Below are 27,260 nucleotides of genomic sequence, written 5' to 3'. Positions count from 1 at the left end.
CAATTTACTGATCTAAAAGCGCGTAATTTGGAAGCTTATAAATTATTAAATGATATGTAGTCGCCAAATAATTAATTTAATGCATTTAAGTACAAGTTTCTCTTAAGCCGGGAAGATAGGGTGGTTTTCTTGCGAAGGGGTTGTAGCTCAATAATCGAAATGCACGTGATTTAATAGTTTATTCTTAGAGTATATAAGCTATAGGAATTATATCCGCAATACGATATATTTTAAGATTTCTCAGCATTTTTCTCTAAGTTAAATCAATTAAAGGGTTGTTTGGTGATGAAAGGGATGAGCTCAAAAATCGAAACTATACAATTTCAAGAGCTCATAAATAGCTCGTAATTCTGCCGCAAAAACCGATTCAATATTCCTATTTTTAAGTAATGGGGGGGGGGGCTGACTCAGCCCCCCCACTAAAGTATTAAATTCCTGCTCAGTGGAACGAGCTCAAAATTTTTAGTTTGCGGAATATGAAAGCTCATAAATAGCTCATAAATCAGGGCTATTTGTTTTTTAATTTTTAGCTCAACACGGTTGAAAAACAACTTCTGGTAAACCGATTCTCCGGTTCAAGACCTCGATCTTATACATCAAAAAAAGAACCTATATACCAAATTTGGTTGAAATCTGAAGTCTCGTTCAAAAGTTATCGTGCTATTAGTCACGTATGTATAGTCGTCATTTTGAATTCCCGCCATTTTTGTAAAAGGCAAAATCTGAGATGGCCTCCCATCTAATTTTGAACCTTTATATGTGTAGTATATGTGGTCCAAATTATATGCTTCTATCATTAAATGCACAATTCTTATAATATTTGCACAAATCTGCCGCACTACATGAAATATTAAAATACATGCTATGCCACATATTTGGAATAGTTTACTTCTAATAATTAAGGTTGACTACCACTCATTTGATTCTTTTAAGGATAAAAAAATACTTTTCTTTACCAAAAACCAGATCAACAGTGTGTGATTTTACTTTTAAAATACAACATCACTGCTTATCAACTAATTATGCTTCTTGCAATGGGGCTTATGAAATCATTTTTACCAGCTTAGTTAGTAAAAGTCTAAAGATAAAGATGTAGTTTTAAAAATTACCTGAATATTTTTCAGATCCTTAGGTTTCTATAGTTTATTTTACAACTATTTTACAGCTAAAATATATTAATTAAAACTCCTATTTATCTGGCAGCTAACAAGAACTTGTATTGGTGGATTTAAAGTGCCGATAGATCAGCCTTTATTTTGACCAATAACCGTGATCATACCTACCAAATGGTTTGTAAATCATATGTTTAAAACAATCTGACTATAGAAAAAAATTTATGTATTTTTATTAAAAAAATGTTTGGACAATTGAAAAATAACAATTCTCTGCAAATTCTACCATTAATTTTCAAAAATGATATTAGTCCATTGAAATGTTACATTTTTTAGGCCATACCTTGCATTTGTTAGAGGAGTCAATTTTATTTTTTTAATATGTAGGGGGGATCAGTAAAAGCTTAAGTTCAAGTTTTTGGGGTCGCCACCCTTGTCCCCCGGCCGCCATCTTGGAAAAGGGGTGCAAAGGGGGTTCGCGCTGTATCTCGTAAACTACCAACCCTACAAAAAATTTAATAACACATAAAATGTACCAAATTAAATTTTCTACAATTTTGTTTCTATCACTTATTATCGTCAAGTAACCAACAAAAAAGATATAAACAAAAATAAGTGAAAATTTTTTAATAAGTTTACTTTTGGAGGTTATAACTTTTTTTCAGTTCATTTTACAATAAAATAACATTAAGTACATCTATTTTGTAGAGGGTTTTTTAGCAAACAATTTTCACTATAAAGTTGTTTAATTTTGTTTATTTATCTAGGTTTTACAGCGCCCCAAACTTGACCAGATTCTCGAATGCTCATAGGGATGCAATAAAAACAAAACGTTATTATCTTAATATTCCTATACTGTGATTAAAGTATTTTTGACCCTTTTCCCCACTACCCATGAGGTAGAGTCTGGAGGCGCGTTTTTTGTGTGGTATCCTCAGTGGGCCTAATCCACGGACAACTTCTAGACAAAATAATATTATTTATTATTATATATTAAAAAAGGTCTATCATAGTTATTATTTTCGCATTTTTTCGATGGTCCAGGCTGAGTTAAGATCTGAATCAGTATCCGAGGTGAATTTTTGTGGTATAATGGTATTAAGAGTTGGCGTCATTGTCGGTAATTCGTCTTCCAATTCATTTTCTTCAATTAATGTTGAAATGTCCACGACGTTGCTGCATCTTTCACCACCACAATGGAGGCACACATTTGAGGGGCTGCTTTTCGGCAACCGCATCCACTTCCACAGTTTCCTTTGCATCTGCAAAAGATCAATAATTTCATAAGCTCGGGGGGTGCTGGAGGCTTGGAAGTTTGGATTGGTATCCAATATTTTCCATGCCTTTTCCAGCCCCAATCTTTCGGATCACAATGTTTACCGAGCCATGACTGAATCTGGTGATACACTCGGAGACTGTTAAAACGGCATCTGATGTTGGAGGAAGTGAGGAGAGATTAAATGCATTTTTTGTCACTGACCTAGCGAATCTTTTTTATCTCAGGGTGTCCAGAGAATCGTCTTTATTTCCGCCATATAAAGATACGAAAAAACGTTCGCCAACAACACTGAGTAAAGATGGCTCGACTTTCTCACTGACAAATAATGTTGTTCCACTAGCTAACTCAAGATACTTCTGCAAAAATTTTATGAATTTTACTTTGCCCATATTATCCAGTGCTGACGCATCCTGAGAAGGCATGGACAAACGGCAAATGCTCTGAAATTACGTCGTCATATATAAAACTTGAAGGACAGTACAATTGTTCGGATGTACGCCCTTTTGAAGGCTTTAAAAATACATTAGATTGGTTTCCTCCTAATGCATAGAGCAAAACAAGGATGTCGAAATGTTCTCATATGATTGTCGCCGAATCATATGACTGATATTGATGCAGCAAGCGCACAACGGACGATGACAGCATCTGCATCAGATTCAGCCTGGCCGACACTATAACTCATCTTCAGAAGGCATATGAAGTTAGCGTTGTTCGTTTCATTACGATGGTACGGTACGTTTCATTTGTTGGTACGGTGCTCTTATCAAACCGTACCTCTGTCGATTGGTGCTTTTTAGTGGGACGCAAGCGCTCCCATGACTTTGTTCCTGCGATATTATTAGGATTTTCGGAATAGCCATCAAATACTATACTTGTGAACACTCCATAATGTTGTTGCACATACGGAACATACTTATCGAGAATGTTGTTAAAAGTGGAATTTCTACCCCAAGCCACTTTATGTGTCAGAAAACCACCATCGATAACAAAGTGGCTTCTGTGACTGTTATTACAGGGTCGTTCCATTGGTGTAAAGGCATTAAATAAAGATGATTTGGTACCTTTTCTCATAGTCTAAGAGCTAGTGAACCCTCCGACTAACGGTCGTCCTGTAAGGCTAGAATTTTTTCTAGTGATAATTCATAGCACACCAAGGCTAAAAACCATGACCTGGCAGGCATCAGCGGTGCACGTGTATCTACCAGGTGAATCGAAAAGTGCAAATTTAGGGGGTAAAATAAACTTTCTCCTGTAAGGTTTAAATTTAAGTATGTGTTTGAGTAAGTCATTTAGAAGAAATGTGTAGGGGAAAGATTAGGGGTTTTCCTAAAATTATTCTTTTTGCATCGAACAATTTTTTTTTAGGTTTTTTGAATCATTCCAAACAGAAAAGGTCTTTAGTGATTTTTCTCTTAAGTTAATAGTTTTTGTTATATAAGCGATTGAAAATTTTGAAAATTGCGAAATCGGCCATTTTTAACCCTAAATCGGACATTTATCTAAAAATTTCAATGTTGCCAAGGTACGTAGATATTCTTTAAACATTGATTGATGAAATCCCGAAGAGTTTTTTGCAATAAAATATTGAAAACCCCTTTGTTTTTTTAATTGCTAATCAAGCGGGCGCGACACTGTAATATAAGTGAGGACGTTTGAGTTTGCATAAATTCATTATCTCGAGAATGGGCAAATTTCAAGAGAAATCCTCAGACAGGTCGATTTTTATTTTTGAATTAGGACTTTTTCGCATATATATAATACTAGTGACGTCATCCATCTGGGCGTGATGACGTAATCGATGATTTTTTTAAATCAGAGTAGGGGTTGTGTTACAGCTCATTTGAAAGGTTATTTAATTCTCTATTCAGTAATATAAACATTAACATAATTATTTATACAGGGTGTAAAAAAAATTTTCTTCCATTTGTCAAATTTAATCAAAGTTAATTTATTAAAAAAAATTTTTTTGTACACCCTGTATAAATAATTATGTTAATGCTTATAATAGTGAATAGAGAATTAAATAACCTTTCAAATGAGCTATCACACAACCCCTACTCTCGTTTAAAAAAATCATCGATTACGTCATCACGCCCAGATGGATGACGTCACTAGTATTACATATATGCCAAAAAGTCCTAATTTAAAAATAAAAATCGACTTATCTGAGGATTTCTCTTGAAATTTGTCCATTCTCGAGATAATGAATTTATGCCAACTCAAACGTCTTCACTTATACTACAGTGTCGCGCCCGCTTGATTAGCAATTAAAAAACAAAGGCGTTTCCGATAGGGTATTGCAAAAAACTCTTTGGGATTTCATCAATCAGTGTTTAAACTACATACCTACCTTGGCAACTTTGAATTTTTAGACAAATGTCCGATTTAGGGTTAAAAATGGCCGATTTCGCAATATTCAAAATTTTCAATCGCTTATATAACAAAAACTATTAACTTAAGAGAAAAATCACTAAATACCTTTTCTGTTTGGAATGATTCAAAAAACCTAAAAAAAAAATTGTTCGATGCAAAAAGAATAATTTTAGGAAAAGAATAATTTTAGGAAAAACCCCTAATCTTTCCCCTCGCCTGGCAAGGTCTTATGCTCTTCAGAATCGCCTGTCATTGTACACGTTTCTTCTAAATGACTTACTCAAACACATACTTAAATTTAAACCTTACAAGAGAAAGTTTATTTTACCCCCTAAATTTGCACTTTTCGATTCACCTGGTAGATAATACACGTGCACCGCTGATGCCTGCCAGGTCATGGTTTTTAGCCTTGGTGTGCTATGAATTATCACTAGAAAAATTTCTAGCCTTACAGGACGACCGTTAGTCGGAGGGTTCACTAGCTCTTAGACTATCATTTCATCCTCTATGAATAATGCCAATGGAAAAGGTGCAAAAATAGTTTAATAATAGCATAGGAATATTAAGATCATAATAAATTGTATGAATAAAAAATATATAGATATAAAAATAAGCCTAAGGTTTCGTTTTTATTGTATCACTATGAGCATTCGAGAATCTGGTTAAGTTTGGAGAGTTGTGAAACCTAGATAAATAAATAATATTAAACAACTTTATACTGGAAATTGTTAGTTGAAAAACCTTCTACAAAATTGCTATGATGCCATTTTATTGTAAAATGAACGAAAAAAAAAAGAATGTACTTTGTACGCACGTAAGAAGTTATACTTCTATTATATGATTTCAACGAAATCAATATACTTTAAACAGTTTCTCTACTACTTTCCAAAAATTTTAATTAAAACAATACCAAAAATTAAAAAAATAAAAGAATAAAACACACACAAACACATTGAAAAATGCCACAAATGATTTCTGAACAATAATTGTTGCCAAAAATTTTAATTAAATACGTATTTTCTGAAAAAAATTATATAATAATATACTTACAATCATAAAATCTATAAAAAAAAATAAAAAAAAAAATGATATAACTTGCATTGGGCTTGAACCTACTTCCAGTGTATCCCGCCGTACGAGAGTCGAAGCGATTTCAAACTGCACCACCTTCGCGTATACGTCATGTGGGAATATACACAAACTGAACAACTTTTTGGCATTTTGTTTATATGAATTTTTACTAGTTTGATTTTTGTCGAATTAAAATACAACAATATATAGAGTAAGAAAACGATACATTAAATGAAAATTTGTAGAAAGTTTGTTCGTAATCAGATTATGTAAATTAAAGCATTGCCTACTAGGAATATAGCATAGCAAGTATGTACTAGGTAAGTACATTATTTTTTTTACATTTTCCAAATAGGTATGAAGATCATTTTTTATTGGAATACAACTGAAACATTCAGAATTACGTACCTGTGGCTTTTCAAAACTATTTAAAAAGTCACTATAATTATAAATTTGATTTTATTTCTGTCCTCACAACAATAAAAACTAATATATTATACAATATTTTTGTTTACCGATAACCTCCATATTGAACAATTATTGACAGATCATTTTAACACCCAATCAGAGCCCGTATAAAGACTAATACCAAACTGTCGGTGTGCGCATGCGCGCAGATCAATATAAATTAACCCTCAATCGCGCCTAAAGAAGTATAACTTCAAAAAAGTTATAACCTCCAAAAGGAAACTTGTTACAAAATTTTCTCTTATTTTTGTTTATAACCTTTTTGTTCGACACTTGACGATAAAAAGTAATAGATATAAAATTATAGAAAATTTAATTTGCTACATTAGGTTTTGTTACTGCTATTTTCGCTTCCTTTTTGTCGACTTTATAGTTTTGTGTCCGACAGTCCGACCTATTTTCTTGTATCTATATAGCTTTCTCTTCTCCTGTATTTTTTTCTGGAATTTCGTTTAACTACCTTTTATAATCCAGCTCATATTTCCAATATTTTTATCCTGACTAAACGTATCAAATACATTTTCGTTAAAATTAGGATTCTTTCCATCAGTTCTTTTATTTTTTGCATAATTCATCTTAGATAAGGAACTTCTTCTTCAGGATCAAATAACAAGTGTGTCTTTCGTTTTTTGTTTTTTTTTTTCATTTTAGTATGAAGTATGAAATCAGAATAAATGTGAACATAATAAGCCGACAAAGGAGTTTTAAAAGAACGAAAACAAAAAGTAATTAATACATATTGCCCAAAGATTTTTTATAAAGATGTAGAATGTACAAAAGGATTTTGAAACGGTATAGTCCTGTCGCCAGGGGGGGTACAACGGCCTTCTTAATTCAGATGGACTTACCCAAGTTTTTTTTTATGTATTTTGGCCCGTAGAACACGAATTTTTTGGGTAACAGTTGATCCGGATGTCGATAAGATTGTTATAAACAAAGAAGTTGAGGAATTACATAACAGCGATTTCTCGCAAAACAAAACATTTTTTTGTATTTTTTGGGTCATTCTAACCAAAAAATGTTCCTATAAGTTTTTCCGTAGTATGCATAGTTTTCGAGATCAACGCGGTTGAACTTTCAAAAAATCGAAAAATTGCAATTTTTGAACCCGAATAACCTTTGAATAAAAAATAAAATAGCAATTCTGCTTACCGCCTTTAAAAGTTTGGGTCAAATTTTATCTGTTTTGAATATTTGTATTGCTAAAAATTTATTTTTTGATTGTTAATAAAAGGTATAAACACATAGTGTTTCTCGTGCCTAATACATGCGTTTTAATGCATGCTACGTAGAAATAGACCCGCTTGCACTTTTACCTATTCTACCTACTCGTTCGATTTTAAATGAGAAATCATTGAAAACATCACTCAAACACTAGGTGTTTGTAGCTTTTTTTACCAATAAAATAATAAATTTTTAGCAATACAAATAATTAAAACCGATATAATTTGACTTGAACTTTCAAATGCGGTAAGCAGAATTGCTATTTTATTTTTTAATCAAAAATTATTCGGGTTCAAAAATTGCAATTTTTCGATTTTTTGAAAGTTCAACCGCGATTATCTCGAAAACTATGCATCCTACGAAAAAATTTGTAGGAACATTTTTTGGTTAGAATGGCCCAAAAAATACAAAAAAATGTTTTGTTTTGCGAGAAATCGCTGTTATGTGATTCCTCAACTTCTTGGTTTATAACAATCTTATCGACATCCGGATCAACTGTTACCCAAAAAATTCGTGTTCTACAGGTCAAAATACATAAAAAAAACTTGGGTAAGTCCATCTGAATACAGGAGGCCGTTGTACCCCCCCTGGCGACAGGACTAGTAATAGTTAAAATCATTTATGAAAGATTACAATCTTTTTTTCTGCTTAAAACATTTTAGGATTCTATAAATGTATACTTAGATGTACATATATTTGCATTTAAATGTATATTTTCAATATATATTGATTTTTATTATTTTTAAGATCAGTAGCCGTTAAATCGAAAATAATATGACAAGCAAATACTTTAATTGTGTCTTTCAAATATTTAATATTATGGTATGTAGATGACTTTTCATAGGTTTGTCTACGTAATGGTGTATTGTTAGCTGTAGTTGTAATTTACTTGACTTTTTGTCTTAAAAAATATGATTTTTCCCTCCCTGCCACGAAGCAATCTTTTAAACTGAATTTTTATTTAGAATTGTTGCTGCTTTTACTGTTATGTGTTCGATTAGTTTATTCAAGGAAAATCGTATTATTGAATCTGCTCTCCTTATAAACTATCTTATAATAACACAAGTTATATGTTTTCCAATGAAAATAATCGATGAAATTTAGAGAAATACTATATCTTTAGCTTTCAACCCCATCTGCCCTTAACACTTAAAAAAGTTCGTCTTCTATATACACTAGTTTAGCTTCCATAAGTAATAAATTACGTTCAAATATGATTACATCGAGTACTTTCCATCACACCCTAAAAATTAACAACACAATTCTCTTGAAATCAAGATATCCACGTCATATTAAAAATGTATGTAAATGATACTAATGCTCCAGTTCACGGTAAGTTATATTATACAGGGTGTCCCAAAAGTAGTGGAACGGTCGAATATTTCGCGAACTAAACATTGGATCGAAAAACTGAAAAATGCGTGTTCAATCATTTTCAAAAATCTATCCAATGACACCAAACACCAACCCCCACTACACCCCCTGGAGGTGGGGTGGGGGGTAACTTTAAAATCTTAAATGGAAACCCCCAGTTTTTCTTGCAGATTTTAATTCGTTACGTAAAAGTAAGCAACTTTTATTCATGACATTTTTTCGAACTGTGGATAGATGGCGCTATAATTGGGAAAAACGATTTATCCTGATACCATAGGTAAATTATAGAAACGGTCTAATATCTCACGAAATACACTTTCAAATGAAAAACTAAAAAACAGATTTTTAATCTTTTTCGAAAACTTTCGAATAACACCAAACGTGACCCTCCAACCCACCCCCTGGGGGTGGGGTGGGGGGTAACTTCAAAATCTTAAATAGCAACCCCCACTTTTTATTACAGAGTCGGATCCGTCACGAAAAATTAAGTAACATTTATTCGAAACATTTTTTAGAATTGTTAGTAGATGGCGCTTTAATTGAAAAAATACGATTTATTAGCGCCATCTATCAGAAATTTTAAAAAATGTTTCGAATAAATGTTGCTTAATTTTTTATGGCGAATCCGAATCTGCAGTAAAAAGTGGGGGTTGCTATTTAAGATTTTAAAGTTACCCCCCACCCCACTTCCAGGGGGTGGGTTGGAGGGTCATGTTTGGTGTTATTCGATAGGTTTTCGAAAAAGATTAAAAATCTGTTTTTTGGTTTCTCATTTGGAAGTGTATTTCGTGAGATATTAGACCGTTTCTATAATTTACCTATGGTATCAGGATAAATCGTTTTTCTCAATTATAGCGCCATCTATCCACAGTTCGAAAAAATGTCTTGAATAAAAGTTACCTACTTTTACGTAACAAATCCAAATTTGCAAGAAAAACTGGGGGTTTCCATTTGAGATTTTAAAGTTAGCCCCCACCCCACCTCCAGGGGGTGTAGTGGGGATTGGTGTTTGGTGTCATTGGATAGATTTTTGAAAATGATTGAACACGTATTTTTCAGTTTTTTAATCCAATCTTTAGTTCGCGAAATATTCGACCGTGCCGCTACTTTTGGGACACCCTATATAAAGCTCACACATAATTTTATGTTTTCTTAGTTTTTACACAACTTTTTTAAGTGTTGATATATCTCAAAACCTAAATTAGTCCAGAAAGCCACTGCGCATCCGCTAGGAAAAATATTCTAATTCGGATTTTTTGCACAATCTTACTCAAAAAGGACTCCTTTAACAAATTTCCATGTTGCCAGGACCAAAAGGTGGTCAAAAATTTTTTAAACGTTTTTTTTTTGTTTTTTTTCTAAAATTATTTTTATTGCATGGAAAAAAGGTTTTTTAGGTTTTTTGGATCATTCCAAACAGAAAAGGTCTTTAGTGACTTTTTTCTAAAAATGATAGTTTTTGACATATAAGCGATTAAAAATTGAAAAATTGCGAAATCGCCCATTTTTAACCCTCAAAGACTATGTGAAAAACTGAAAATTTGAATGTTGCCAAGGTAGGTAGATATTCTTTAAACATCGATTGATGAAATCCCGAAGAGTTTTTTGCAATACAATATTCAAAACTCCTTTGTTTTTTAATTGCGAATCAAGCGTGCGCGACACTATTTTCCACCGACAGTATGGTGCAAATGAAAGGAATAAATTCGTTATTTCGAAAATCGGCAACTTTAAGGAAAAATCCCGAAACAAGTCGATTTTTATTGTTAAGTTATGATATTGTGGCATATATGGTATACTAGTGACGTCATCCGTCTGGGCGTGATGACGTAATCGATGATTTTTTTAAATGAGAATAGGGGTCGTGTGGTAGCTCGTTTGAAAGGTTCTTCAATTCTCCATCAAGTAATGTAAACATTTACATAATTTTTTATACAGGGTGTCCGTCTACTTCTTTTTTTGTCAAATAATTTAATTTAATAAAAATTTTTTGGACATCCTGTATAAATAATTATATAAATGTTTATATTACTGAATAGAGAATTGAAGAACCTTTCAAATGAGCTAGCACACGACCCCTATTCTCATTTAAAAAAATCATCGATTACGTCATCACGTCCAGATGGATGACGTCACTAGTATACCATATATGCCACAATATCATATTTTAAAATTAAAAATCGACCTGTTTCGGGATTTTTCCTTAAAGTCGCCGGTTTACGAAATAACGAATTTATTCCTTTCATTTGCACCATACTGTCGGTGGAAAATAGTGTCGTGCACGCTTGATTAGCAATTAAAAAACAAATGAGTTTTAAATATTGTATTGCAAAAAACTCTTCGGGATTTCATCAATCGATGTTTAAAGAATATCTACCTACCTTGGCAACATTCAAATTTTCAGCTTTTCACATAGTTTTTGAGGGTTAAAAATGGCCGATTTCGCAATTTTTCAATTTTTAATCGCTTATATGTCAAAAACTATCATTTTTAGAGAAAAGTCACTAAAGACCTTTTCTCTTTGGAATGATCCAAAAAACCTAAAAAAAACTTTTTTCCGTGCAAAAAAAATAATTTTAGGAAAAAAACAAAAAAAAAACGTTTAAAAAATTTTTGACCACTTTTTGGTCCTGGCAACATGCAAATTTGTTAAAAGGAGTCCTTTTTGAGTAAGATTGTGCAAAGAATCCGAATTAGAATATTTTTCCTAGCGGATGCGCAGTGGCTTTCTGGACTAAAATAGTAAGTAGCCTTTTTAATGTTAGAGTGCTTTTTCAATATCCAAATCTTTTGTATTGGTAGTACACTAAGCATCAAAATTAACGCACCACCTTAAAAATGGGAAATTTTTGATATCTCGTATTTCTTATACCTGTTGTCCGATTTGAGTGATTTTTTTAGTATATTATAGCTTTATTCTTCAAGAATATCGATGTAATAATATTATTAATTATTACTAAAGTGGTAAGTGTCATTGTATACCGCGTGTAACAATGATAGTGTGTTTTTTCCTCAAAATTTGGAACACCCTGTGGAATATACTAGCGTATATAAAATATTGAAATTAAACCTCAACTGTAGCCTTAGGCTTTTTTAACATTTTGCTTTTTGATTCATTCGCTTATGTTGGATAATAAAAAAGTTAGGTACTTTAACAATAAGCAATGTTATTCATCAATACAGGATATTTCTAAAAGTGCGACAAACTTTAAGGGGTAATTCTGCATGAAAAAATAATGACCGTTTGCTTTATAAACATATGTCCACAAATGCTTCGTTTCCGAGATACGGGATGTTGAATTTTTTCTTACAGACTGACGATTTATTTATTGCCCTAAAACCGGTTGAGATATTCAAATGAAATTTGGTAGGTTTTAAGAGGTAATTATTGCGCATTTTTTGACATACAATTAAGAATTTTATATTCACCATTGGCGTGCATACGGGATGTATCTAAAATGTTTATACCCTTATGCACGCCAATCGTCAATATACAATTCTTAATTGTATGTCAAAAAATGCGTAATAACTACCTCTTAAAACCTACCAAATTTCATTTGCATATCTCAACCAGTTTTAGAGCAATAAATAAATCGTCAGTTTGTCAGAAAAAATTCAACATCCCGTATCTCGGAAACAAAGCATTTGCGGACATATATATTTATAAAGCAAACGGTTATTATTTTTTCATGCAGAATTACCCCTTAAAGTTTGTCGCACATATTTAGAACAGTGTTGCCAACCGCATTTCTCTAGATTATCCTATGATCGCTCGAAAAAGATCCGATTTTTCACGAAAAGGTACGCTCATAGGCGTAACCATGGGGGGGGGGTGGGGTTATAGTTATTGTATGCTTGATTTTATTCATTAGTTTCCGGTGTTGTTGCAATTATATTTTCATAACTCTATCCTAAAATTGATGGATCTTGTTGGTTTAAAAAAGAATAGAAGAGAGAAGTGATTACTCGTTTATAAGTGACGCCAACGACTATGAGATGGTACAAGCAGAGCCGGATTTAAGGCAGTGGAGGCCCCTGGGCAGAATTGGTGCGAGGGCCTTATGTCCTACCATTAAAAAAATGTTGATCTTCTTTTATAAACATCTATACTTTTCGAGATTTTTTATTGAAAATTCCTTGATTGTATCGGACATGTCTAGTTGGTTTAATGCTCATTATAGAGAGATGATTCAAACGCTCTTGGCCCATCATAAACCGAAGTCAATTTTTAATTAATTTAAGTTTTGAGAATGACTGCTTCCCACTGCAGTTAGTTAGTATCAGAACTAAATTATATACGAAGTGTCACCTCAACGCTTGGAAACGCATCATTCACATTCTTTTCTTCTAGCAGTCGGTGCATTTGAAGTTCTGTGCTTATATTTGATGAGCCGATTTCTTCTTTAAATGAATTGAAAAAATCTTCAAATTGTACTAGTTCGACACCTAGGTTTTCATCTAAATCGTTGTTATAAATGTCGGTCAGTTTTAGTGAGTGAGCTTCAATTTCATTGGGAGTTAATTTTTCAAAAGAAGTAAAAATCTAAAATAGGAATGAATGGATTCATATTCAGAAAGCCTCTGACTAAAAGAGGTAATGAAGTTATCTATAATAGCGATAAAATTTTGAGTCCTAAATTTCTCCGATGCAATTTCAGTCTCTTGAGATGTTCCATAATCCAGTGGTCAGTCGAATATTCAATAGTCGTTTCCTATATGTCGAATAGTCTTGACTTCAGCTTACCAACGTGCCTCTAATCTCATATATGTATTTCGAAATTGTCACGTCTTGACTGCCTAAATTCTTTAAGTGATCTAAGTGCCTCCACTACTGAATTAAGGGCAATATTTGGATCTTGAAGAATACGACTTGGGCTATTTGTTCTCTCTAAGATTTCATTCCATAATATTGCAAATATTCCTGTTTCCAGTAAACACATTCGATTATACAAACCATTTGCATCGCTACGAGTTTTAAATTTTTGCTCATTGTCTTCTGAAATTTTAGATAATGATTTTTTTAAAATATGATGAAATTTTAATCTGATTATAACCTTTAAATAGTGCTTAAACATTAAATTAACAAGTTGTATCTATGTATATGTAGATGAAGTGAAAAATACATATATGTAGTTCTAATAAGAAATCAAAGAATGCTGTGGCAGCAGGACAACACTCAGCTGCAGCTTTTGCAACTAAATTTAGAGAGTGGGCGGCACAAATGTTTGCATAAAACAAAAAGAATTCTATGTGAATAATTTGCTGATATCTTTTACGTTTGAGGCTTTGTGGGGGGCCCCTGGCAGCTGCCCAGCCTGTCCCCCTTAAATCCGGCCCTGGTACGGAGTCTGAATCTCAGTGTGATAGTGAGGACGAGAATTATAATATTACACATTACACCTACACCACTTTCATTTGTAGATAATATATGTGTCGGCAGCACATAGGCAGCAGTGCCGCCTACAGCAACCATTAACGCGCGTGTGGAATGCCGACAGTATGATTATTCTAAATCTCCAAAAAGTATTCTTTTAATCAGAAATCTGGGTATAAAAATTAACGTGTAATGTACAATGAATTTTATAATCCTATTATTGTCCTTTTCATGAGCATTTTTCAGTGCGTAACAAATGATAGGAAAAAGGGTAAGTCCGTGATAATACACATTTATGACATTTATTCCAACATGACATTTTAGTTAAATCTGACAGTTGTCACATTTTATTTTCAATTTGGAATAAAAACAAATCAAATGTGTTTCTTGCATTTATAAAATGGTATTTTCTTTGATTTGTATAGTCTTATAAATTATACAGATTATATTTGTAATATTATGATCTAATTAAAAAAAAATATTTTTTTTATTATGGCGCCATCTATAGACAACTAGAATAACTAGAATAAATGTTATAAATGTCACCGACGTAATGTTAGTCCTGTCGCCAGGGGGGGTACAACGGCCTCCTGTATTCAGATGGACTTACCCAAGTTTTTTTTATATATTTTGACCTGTAGAACACGAATTTTTTGGGTAACAGTTGATCCGGATGTCGATAAGATTGTTATAAACCAAGAAGTTGAGGAATCACATAACAGCGATTTCTCGCAAAACAAAACATTTTTTTGTATTTTTTGGGCCATTCTAACCAAAAAATGTTCCTACAAATTTTTTCGTAGGATGCATAGTTTTCGAGATAAACGCGGTTGAACTTTCAAAAAAACGAAAAATTGGAATTTTTGAACCCGAAAAACTTTTGATTAAAAAATAAAATAGCAATTCTGCTTACCGCATTTGAAAGTTCAAGTCAAATTATATCGGTTTTAATTATTTGTATTGCTAAAAATGTATTATTTTATTGTTAAAACAAAGCTATAAACACCTAGTGCTTGAGTGATGTTTCAATGATTTCTCATTTAAAATCGAACGAGTACGTAGAGGAGGTAAAAGTACAAGCGGGGATATTTCTAAGTAGCATGCATTAAAACGCATGTATTAGGCACGGGAAACACTATGTGTTTATAGCTTTTTTTAACAATCAAAAAATAAATTTTTAGCAATGCAAATATTCAAAACAGATAGGTATAATTTGACTTAAACTTTTAAAGGCGGTAAGCAGAATTGCTATTTTATTTTTTATTCAAACGTTATTCGGGTTCAAAAATTGCAATTTTTCGATTTTTTGAAAGTTCAACCGCGTTTATCTCGAAAACTATGCATCCTACGAAAAAACTTGTAGAAACTTTTTTTGGTTAGAATGACCCAAAAAATACAAAAAAATGTTTTGTTTTGCGAGAAATCGCTGTTATGTAATTCCTCAACTTCTTCGTTTATAACAATCTTATCGACATCCGGATCAACTGTTACCCAAAAAATTCGTGTTCTACGGGTCAAAATACATAAAAAAAACTTGGGTAAGTCCATCTGAATTAAGAAGGCCGTTGTACCCCCCCTGGCGACAGGACTATGTAATCACCGACGTGCCTTTTTTCTGTCACAAGTTTTCTGTACAATTTAATGCGTTAGAAAGAAATCGAAAAACTGTGACGCACTGAAAGATGATCATGAGAAAAAGAATATCAGAGAAACTTCTTTCTAAGTCCAAACGACAACAGGTGTATATTCTCAAAAACTGATATTGTGTAATAGTCCAAGTAATGAAGCTTAAAATAGTACAAAACCTCGCAATTTTTACAGAATGTATCGATTTGCTTGAAAATTTGAGAATAAGTAGTGGATAGTCCCAGGATCAAAATCTATATGATGCGGAAAGGCGCTTTTACCATGGGGGTGGTTGCCACCCCATCTCGGTGGTGGAAATTTTTTATTATACTTTGACCGCAAAAGTTGGTAAACACATTCATTCTAAGCAAAAAACGTCCATAAATTTTTTTGATAAAATTAATAGTTTTCGATTTATTCGCTATCGAAAGTGTTTGTTTTATATCGAAAAAATCAATGTTTTTAATAAGTTTTCTGGTAATAACTCCAAAAGTTTTCGTTTTATCAAAACAACTTTACTACTTAACAAAAATGTACCTTTTAAAAAAATAAACAAAACCGTTTTTTTTTTAATTTTCTTTAAGACCAATAGTAATCGAGCTACACTTTATTATATGTTAGCTTTTCTTCGTCAAATGCTAAATATTGTAGTTTCAAAGTCAAAAGACGGGAAAACTATGCATTTTTCGAGGGTAACTTGTTCAAACTGATTTAAAGTATTTAAAAATATCTATCTCTAGAAATAAAAAAAGTCTCTAGCTCAAAAATTAAGTGACTTATAATGAAAAGAATGTCAGTCCCTATTTTTTTTTTCAGCGAAAAAGTGATGGGAAGCAACCTCGTGATCACCAGCCTAATTTAAATTTGGTTATTGACATTATTTGGTCTTCTTTATTTATAATGAACTATTTTAAATGGGAAATAAGATATAATTTACCAAAAAAATGAATTTATTAACGTTTCGACGCCCAAGTCGGGTGTCGTTGTCAAAATACAAAATAATACTAAATAAACAAAAATGTTGTTGCTTGGTAAAAAATTCTTCTAATAATCTATTTAATCTGACTCATTTATATCGGCAATTCAGGCATGTATTATACATTTTAAAGTAGAAAACTTTAAAATGATATTGCCAATTTTGATGAGTTGCGTTCCTGGGACGAGTTTACTAAAAGATAGTTCATTCGATTACATGAAATCAACCCCAACTCAAGAATATTCGCCACAAAAAAATCATAGCATGTGATCTGTCTTTAAAAAGACAACAAATGCAACGATGGCAGTAAAATTCTCGCGCTAAAGATTCCATAGTAAATCACGAGGGAAAACCAGGAAAAAACCTCGTGATACTATCCCGACATCGTAAGTATTTGGGCTTACATTTAGTTTACTCTCAAAACTAATACCAAATTCTGACTTTAATGTATGTATGCTATCTTAAATTATAAATAATATTAATAATACATAGCTATTATATAAATAAAACCTAAATATAAAATATGTACTAACTCGATATGTTAATGACTTACTAATCGTGGTATTTTCTTTCTATTGACTTCCTCTTTCAGTATGGGTAACCACATCCTACTGCATTCTACCGAGGAATTTGCGACACAATTGGTTTCATTTAGCATAATTAGAGCCGCTTCTTTGATTTTTCTCTTTTTACTATCTGATTCTTTCAGGACTATATTGAATCTCTCCACTGAACTCTATGTTCATTATCCCATGCGTGTTGACATATTTGAGATCTATCAAATTCTCTATTTTTAATATAAGACTGATGTTCACTTATTCTAACGTTTAATGGTCTTGATGTTTCACATAAATAAAATTGTTCGCATTCACAAGGTATTTTATAAATGCAATTCTTTGTTCTTTCTTGTTCATTGTTAGGTTTAGTTTTAGATAGAATAGATCTCAATGTGTTTGTTGTTTTGAATGTTGTTGAAATGTTGAATTTATTTCCTATTATTTTAAGTTTCTCGGATAGTCCTTTTATATATGGTATTGATATTTTCCTCGTATTATTTCTTGTGGATGTTATAGGATTCCGTTCTACGTTGTTCTGTTCCATTCGATCCAATCTTGATAATTCCTTATTTATAAACGATAAAGGATAATAATTTTTTAATAAAACAGATGTTAACAAATGTTAGAAGAAAAACATTTGTTAACATCTGTTTTATTAAAAAATGATTATCCTTTATCGTTTATAAATAAGGAATTGCCAAGATTGGTTCAAATGGAACAGAACACCGTAGAACGGGATCCTATAACATCCACAAGAAATAATACGAGGAAAATATCAATACCATATATAAAAGGACTATCCGAGAAACTTAAAACAATAGGAAATAAATTCAACATTTCAACAACATACAAAACAACAAACACATTGATATCTATTCTATCTAAAACTAAACCTAACAATGAACAAGAAAGAAGAAAGAATTGTATTTATAAAATACCTTGTGAATGCGAACAATTTAATTCAGGTGAAACATCAAGACCATTATACGTTAGAATAAGTGAACATCAGTCTTATATTAAAAATAGAGAATTTGATAGATCTCAAATATGTCAACACGCATGGGATAATGAACATAGAGTTCAGTGGAGAGATTCAAGTATAGTCCTGAAAGAAACAGATAGTAAAAAGAAAAAAATCAAAGAAGCGGCTCTAATTATGCTAAATGAAAACAATTGTGTCGCAAATTCCTCGGTAGAATGCAGTAGGATGTGGTTACCCATACTAAAAGAGGAAGTCAATAGAAAGAAAATACCACGATTAGTAAGTCATTAACATATCGAGTTAGTATGTACATATTTTATATTTTAGTTTTATTTATATAATTTCTATGTATTATTAATATTATTTATAATTTAAAATAGCATACATACATTAAAGTCAGAATTTGGTATTAGTTTTGAGAGTAAACTAAATGTAAGCCCAAATACTTACGATGTCGGGATAGTATCACGAGATTTTTTCCTGGTTTTTCCCTCGTAATGTACTATGGAATCTTTAGCGCGAGAATTTTACTGCCATCGTTGCATTTGTTGTCTTTTTAAAGACAGATCACATGCTATGATTTTTTGTGACGGATATTCTTGAGTTGTGGTTGATTTCATGTAATCGAATGAACTATCTTTTAGTAAAGTCGTCCCAGGAACACAACTCATCAATATTGGCAATATCATTTTAAAGTCTTCTACTTGAAAATGTATAATACATGCCTGAATTGCCGATATAAATGAGTCAGATTAAATAAATTATTAGAAGAATTTTTTACTAAGCAACAACATTTTTGTTTATTTAGTATTATTTTGTATTTTGACAACGACACCCGACTTGGAAGTCGAAACGTTAATAACTTCATTTTTTTGGTAAAATTGTGGCTTATATCCCATTTAAAACAGATCATTATAAAAATGCCACAAGGAAATAGCTTCTTTATTTATGTATTATTAATATATGTTCTAGAAGTTTGACAGGCTTAGAATGATTAGTTTAAAAAAAAACGGAATTACCTAAATGCGAATAACGAATTTTTGTAGTTTGGAAAAAATTTTTCTACGGCAAAAATTGGGTGAGCTATTGATAATTAAAACTTGTAATAACATGCAAAAACCACCTTTACCAATCTTTTCAAAGTTACCTCTTTTTGCGACTGAGGATTTTAAAAAGATTTAATATTAATAGACTTATAGATCTTGTAAAAACCTACAAAATTCTACTAAACTTTCTAAGATAAAAATAAAAAAAGTTACTGTTAGAAAATCAATATATTTTTTTGAAAAAAAAAAAGGAGAAATCCAATTGGAAGCATAATAATTAGTGTGACCAACTCCAAGTCACTCGAATCCGGGACAAGGCTGAAAGAAATACCTGAAATCCGGGACTTTTCAATAAAAATCGGGCCATTTTTTAAGAAAACGATAATTAAAATACAGAAACGAAAAAATCCACCATTTTAGTATTTATAGAACTATCTTCTTCTTCTTGACGTGCCTATCCTTGACGAATGGTGTCGATCATCATGGAAATCTTCACTTTATCTGCAGCAACGCGAATAAGCTGCACAGATGTTGTGTTGAACCAGGTTCGGAGGTTCTTTAACCAGGATGTTCTTCTTCTTCATGGATCTAGCTTTCCAAATATTTTTCCTTGCAGAATGGCTTGTAGGGGGGCATATCTGGATTCATTTCGCATAACGTGTCCAAAGTATTCCAACTTTCGAGATCTGATGGTGGTTAGTACTTCTCGGTTCTTCCCCATTCTTCTAAGGACCTCCTCATTTGTAACCCGATCAGTCCTATAAGGACTATAGGAGTTCTATACGATATCCTATAGTCCGTAGAACTATAACCTATAATAGCACGATATAAAATGCATGGGTTTTGGACGTGGTGTTAGTATTACACTCTAGAAATTGTTGACTTTTTTTCGTTCCACGAATTCAATCTGATGTGAATTCTTAGAAGAATAACGTATTCAAAATTTCAAAATATAATTTTAGCAAAACTTTGAAAATTCGGATGGCCCGGAAGCCTTGTCCGGGACGCCGGGACCCGACTTCGTAATTCGGGCCATGTCCCGGATTTTTCGGGCTAGTTAGTCACACTAATAATGTTAGTTAGCGATGTTTTTAGTCATTGGCCTTATTCATTCTTCTTTATTTATGTATTATTAATAGATGCTAGAAGTTTGACTAGCTTAGAATGATTAGTTTTTAAAAAACTGGAGTTAAAAGCGGATAACGAATTTTTGTAGTTTGGTAAAAAACGCCATTTTCTTCAGAATAGAAAGATTAGCATCAGAGATAGGAAAAAATGTTTAAATATGAAATTGTAGGTTATTTAATTCTCAAGAACTTGGTTTGAAAAACTTTTTTCTACTTCAAAAATTGAGTGAATCCTAAATGAGTATTATCGAAAAACATTGATTTTTTCGATATAAAACTAACACTTTCGTTAGCGAATAAATCGAAAACTATTAATTTTCTCAAAAAAATGTATAGAACATTTTTTGCTTAGAATGAATATTTTTATCAACTTCTGCGGTCAAAATATAATAAAAAATTTCCACCTCCGAGATGGGGTGGCAACCATCTCCATGGCAAAAGCGCCTTTCGGCATCATATAGATTTTGATCCTTGGACTATCCACTACTTATTCTCAAATTTTCAAGCAAATCGATCCATTCTGTAAAAATTGCGAGGTGAAAAGCTTCGGTTCCTGGACTAAAAAAAGTATTTATTAAAATCCGCTAAGTACTTTCGGTATAGCAAATGCCGTCACCAGAGGAAAAAAACCTCAGAAGAGTAATTGTTGACAAACAATATATTAAATTTAAAATTGATACAGGGCTGCTTCCGATCTAGGGTAAAAACCCTTAAAAATATTAAATATCACATCGATGTGCTTAGAGACAATACGGCTACCACATTGTAACGTGAACAGCTGTTATCTTCTATTCTATTCTAAACTTCTTTCTGTCTCTACCATTGAAGCATAGCTTGAAAATCATATTTTTGCATACGATTACTTTGTGTATGGTGGCTCATGCATGGCTTTATGATTTTCTACTTTTTGATGAGACTTGTATAAATTTTTATTTGAATTTTTTTTTGATAATTCCACTCCATGTAATATGCATGTTGTAAATTATTTTGAATATATGTATCATTTTATTTTGCTGTTAATATAAAATTTTTGGTGTTCTTAACATCTGCAGCTATGTATACTTACTCGCTATATTAACTAAAGGTAAATACACTCCTGGCCAAAAAAACCCGGACACCTTAAAAATGGGTAATTTTTGATGTCTTGAATTTCCTAAACCTTTTGTCCGATTAAGTGATTTTTCAATATATTATAGCCTTGTTCTTTAACAATATTGCTGTAATAATATTGTTGCTAGACAGGTAAATTGTCATTGTATACTGGGTGTACCAATCAAACTGTGTTTTTTTCTCAATGTTCACAACACCCTGTGGAATATTCTAGCTTTTATAGAATACTGAAAATAAACCCCAACTATAGCCTCAGGTTTTCTTAACATTTTGTTTTTTGATTCATTCACTTATGTTGGATAATAAAAAAGTTAGGTACTTTAACAACTAGCCATGTTTTTCATCAAACTAGCCATATTTACAGGGTGTTTTTAAATAATATTACGAACTTTAAGGGGTAATTTTGCATGAAAAAATAATTACAGTTTGCTTTATAAACGTATGTTTGCACAAATGCTTCGTTTCCGAGATACGGGGTGTTGAAATTTTTCTTACAAACTGACGATTTATGTATTGCTCTAAAACCGGTTGAGATTTTCCGTAACTCAGTTTTCCTTAAGCTGCCCTTGTTAGTCCTATTCTCCTGTTTATAGGAGTGTATCTCATCTGAATACTACGAGATATAAAAAGGTTGACAGATGAATTTCTAATTATATGCAAATAAAACTGAATAATTTGAACAGCATTGGAGTTATTTTCGAATTTAACGCTAAAATATCCTTTCAGTCTCGTTTAAACATTAATACCATAAAATTTAATGTTAATAATTTGTTATCTTTTGTTATTGTTAGGATATCGATTTTGCACCTTGAAATATCTCACCAGTTGAGGCATTTCTTATTCATTGATAAAATATTTTTAAATGCAAGCAGTAAGTTTGCTTCAAATCTATTAATTGTGTATTAAATGTTTGTTATCAGCGGTTCATTGTTATGTTGTGACTAAGACTTTGGGATGTAGTTGTTCGTTTGGTAGTGCCATTTTACTGGTTGAGGTGTAGAGTCTAATAGATCTAGTAAAAACTTAGTAAACGATGGTTAAATGGAGGCGGCATATTAAACGATGGTCACTTGGTAACTATTGCATAAATATTATATTTTTTTTAAATTTTCCTCTTTATTTTTTTTTATTAAGTCACACTCTTTAGCAATCAAAACACAAATAAGGTTCTATAAGCTAATTTGCTGGCTGCGGAGTAAAGGGCTCCTATTGGCTTGGTGAGGTCTTCTCCAGTGACAAGACCACTTTAACACGTTGATGTATAAGCAATTGTTGTGACACTATATGTATTTTGCAAAGTAGAATAGGGAAAAATACAACGTCTATAGACGTTATGTTACATTACATAAATGGAAATTAGACGTCTATAGACGTTCTGTCCGTCAACGTGTTAACTGTTTTTTTTAGGTCAGCTAGCCAGATTCTTTTGAATCTCCTATTGGCATGATGTTCTATTAGAGGTTGCTTTAGGAAATTACTGTGAGATTCCAGTCCTTCATGGTGATTTAGTGATCACATCCTGTATGAACGCGATTCATAGGTCTTCATGAAGCGTTAGGTTTGATACATACCAAGGTGCATCAGTTATCGTTCGTAGTATTTTCGATTGGCTTCTTTTTATGGCTGTATTTGACTTTCTCGCACATCCCCTGTAGTCCAAGTAATGAAGCTTAAAATAGGACAAAACCCCGAAATTTTTACAGAATGGATCTATTTGTTTGAAAATTTGAGAAGAAATAGTGGATAGTCCAAGGATCAAAATCTATATCATGCAGAAAGCCCCTTTTACCAAGGGGGTGGTTGCCAAACCAATCTGGGGGTGGAAATTTTTTATTATATTTTAATCGCAAAAGTTGGTAAAAACGTTCATTCTAAGCAAAAAACGTTCTATACATTTTTTTCATAAAATTGATAGTTTTCGATTTATTCGGTATCGAAAGTGTTAGTTTTATATGGAAAAAATCAATATTTTTACTAAGTTTTCTGATAATAACTCCAAAAGTTTTCGTTTTATCAAATCAACTTTACTTAAAAAATGTACCTTTTGAAAAAATAAACAAAAGCTTTTTTTTTAATTTTCTTTAAGACCAATAATAATCGAGCTATACTTTATTATATGTTGGCTCTTCTTCGTCAAATGCTAAATATTGTAGTTTAAGTAAAAAGACAGGAAAACTTTGCATTTTTCGAGGACAACTTTTTCTAACTAATTTAAAGTATTTAAAAATATCTATCTCCAGAAATAAAAAAAGTCTCTAGCTCAAAAATTAAGGGACTTATAATGAAAAGAATATCAGTCCCTATTTTTTTCAGCGAAAAAGTGTTTGGAAGCAACCCCCTAATCACCACCCTAATTAAAATTAGTCATTGACCTTATTTGGTCTTTTTTATTTATATATTATTAATAGGTTCTAATAGTTTGACCGGCTTAGAATGATTAGTTTAAAAAAATGGAGTTAAAAGCGAATAACGAATTTTTGTAGTTTGGAAAAAATGGTCTTTTCTTGAGAATATCAAGATTAGCATCAGAGGTACGAAAAAATGTTTAAATATGAAATTGTAGCTTATTTAGTTTCCAAGAACCTGGTTCCCGAACATTTTTTCGAAAATTGAGTGAGCTAACGACAAGTAAGACAGAGCTAAAAAAATTAATGAGAAATATAATAAAAGAAGCAAAAAAGTTTGGTCTCCTCATAAATAAGGAAAAGACAAAGTACATGATAATGGGAGAAACAGATAAAGAAAAAGAGGACAATTTCACATTGGAGATAGAAGGAGAAAATTCATGCTCGTTTAAAAGAGTTTAAGAGTTTACTTATCTGGGTGTAAAAATAGATGAAAAGGGACATGGGGAAGGCGAGATAAAAGCAAGAATAGCAAAAGGGAAGAAAAAGTATGGGGCACTGCGATCATTAATGAAATCAAAATATGTGTCAAGAAAAACAAAAATAAGAATCTACAAAACCGTTATCAGACCTACAGCTACATATGCGTGTGAAACATGGGTGCTTAAAAAATCAGAAATAGACCTTTTAGAAAGATGGGAACGAAAAATACAAAGAGCAATATATGGAGGCGTGAAAATAGATGGTCAATGGAGAAGAAGAAATAATAAGGAACTTGAAGAACTCTATAACGAACCAAAAATAACGACGGCAATCAAAGCACAGAGAATCCGATATTTAGGACACATTGAAAGAATGGGAAGGGAAAGAATGCCAAAAATGGTACTATCACGTAAGCCAATCCAAAAAGGAAGAATAGGTAGACCAAGAAGGAGATGGAAAGAGATCGTATATGAAGACTTACAAAAGAGTAATATTGTGAACTGGAAAGAAAAAGCTTTGGACAGAAAACAATGGAAGGAAGTGGTCAAGAAATGTATGGAAAGACTATAAGGAATATTAAGTGTTTTATATAAATGAATGTAATATTGTATGTATATAGTATAGTAGTATAGGATATAGTGTTATAAATATATAATGTAGTAGTACAGTAGAACTCCAATTATCCGGATTAATTGGGACCGGACCCGATCCGGATAATCAAAAATCCGGATAATTGGATTTTTCTCAAAAAAGGCCTTTTCCGGGAAAGAAACGTAATTACAGCAAAACACAATGGAGAACATATACGGTATTTATTATGAAAAACAATACAGTATACACAACAATATGTAAATGACAGTTTACATTACGTAATATTGACACACAATACTGAATCACAGTAAAATGCATTATTTTTTTAGAAACTTGATTTTTTCTTATTCTCAATCTGATCCGGATAATTGGCGATCCGGATAATTGAAGTCCGGATAATTGGAGTTCTACTGTAATTGTAAGAAAAAAATTTAATCTTTCAGCCCTAGGTCTTCAAGGCCTGTTGAGCTTAATAAATAAATAAATAAATTGACAATTAAAACTTGTAATAACATGCAAAAACCACGTTTACCAACCCTTTCAAAGTCACCTCTTTTTGCGACTGAGGATTTTAAAAAGATTTAATATTAATAGGCTTATAGATCTTGTAAAAACCTACAAAATTATTTTTTACCAAACTTTCCAAAGTAAAAAATAAAAAAGTTGCGGTTAAAAAATCAGTATATTTTTTTGAAAAACAAAAAGGGGGAAACCAATTGGAAGCATAATAATGTAAGTTAGCGGTGTTTTTAGTCATTGGTCTTATTCATTCTTATTTATTTATGTATTAATAGATTCTAGAAGTTTGACTGGCTTAGAATGATTAGTTTAAAAAAAACTGGAGTTAAAAGCGAATAACGAATTTTTTTAGTTTGGTAAAAATGCCATTTTCTTCAGAATAGAAAGATTTGCATCAGAGATACGAAAAAATGTTTTAATATAAAATTGTAGGTTATTTATTTCCCAAGAACTTGGTTTGAAAAAATTTTTTCTACGGCAAAAATTGAGTGAATCGTAAATGAGTATATCGAAAAACATTGATTTTTTCGATATAAAATTAACACTTTCGATAGCGAATAAATCGAAAACTATTAATTTTATGAAAAAAATGTATAGAATATTTTTTGCTTAGAATGAATGTTTTTATCAACGTTTGCGGTCAAAATATAATAAAAATTTTCCACCCCCGAGATGGGGTGGCAACCACACTCATGGTAAAAGCGCCATTCGGCATCATATAGATTTCGATCCTTGGATTATCCACTATTTATTCTCGAGTTTTCAAGCAAATCGATCCATTCTGTAAAAATTGCGAGGTGAAAAGCTTCGGTTCCTGGCGTACAGAGTTGGATCCCGTACGTCCTGATAGGTTTTGACAGCTTTGTAGACAAGGATTTTATTTTCTAGGGTCATTTTCGATTTCCTACCTACTAGCCAGTTTACATCTTTCATTCTTAGGTCAATTTGTTTTCGCTTCTTAAGAATATGTTCTTTCCAACTGAGTTTTGAGTCAAGATGTATTGTTTTGAGTCAAGAGGTATTCCTAGGTATTTGATGCTAGAAGATTGAGGAAGTTGGATATTAAGTGAAACTGGGGGACACTGTTCTCTTCTCAAGGTAATAAAAGTCACTTGGACTGATTTTGTTTCATTCCTTTTAATTCTCCACTTGTTTGACCATGTCTCTATTTCATTCTGTTGTACCTGTAGAATGTTAGATGCTATAATTGGATTTACGTCGGCTGCAAGGATGACAGCATCATCTGCATACGTACCAGTGATGGTTTAATTGTTGTAGGGTAGATCTGCTGTGTATAACAGGTATAATATTGGTCCAAGAACACGGCCCTGTGGTACACCAGATTTTATAGGAAAATTGTTAGTTGTCTACTCGTTCAACAAATTTGTATACATGGCTACCTCTGAACGAACTGAAAACATCCAGCTTCCCAATACCAAATTACAATAAATAAATCTATATGGATACCGTAGCGACATCTGCTTAAATTGGACCAAGTTTCTAGTTACGCCTATTCGTGGTTTCTATTACTTGCAAACCATAATTAAATTCTTATTTCCTTTAACTGTACTATCTTGCATGCTACTTTGTGATTGAACTTTTCTGTCAGTTGTGATTGTACAA

At 32.1% G+C, this 27,260-nt stretch overlaps 1 protein-coding gene across 2 annotated transcripts in view; it reads left to right on the top strand.

Annotated features, from left to right (window-relative positions):
• LOC126887175 (ankyrin repeat domain-containing protein 12) overlaps window positions 1–27,260 on the top strand; it is a 191,314-nt gene that overhangs the window by 12,123 nt on the left and 151,931 nt on the right. The window lies entirely within an intron of this gene.

Source organism: Diabrotica virgifera, chromosome 6 (assembly GCF_917563875.1).
Source record: "Diabrotica virgifera virgifera chromosome 6, PGI_DIABVI_V3a".
NCBI classification, from domain to species: Eukaryota; Metazoa; Arthropoda; class Insecta; order Coleoptera; family Chrysomelidae; genus Diabrotica; species Diabrotica virgifera.
Note: the sequence above shows the minus strand (reverse complement) of the source record. Positions and strands in the feature narration are given on the sequence as shown.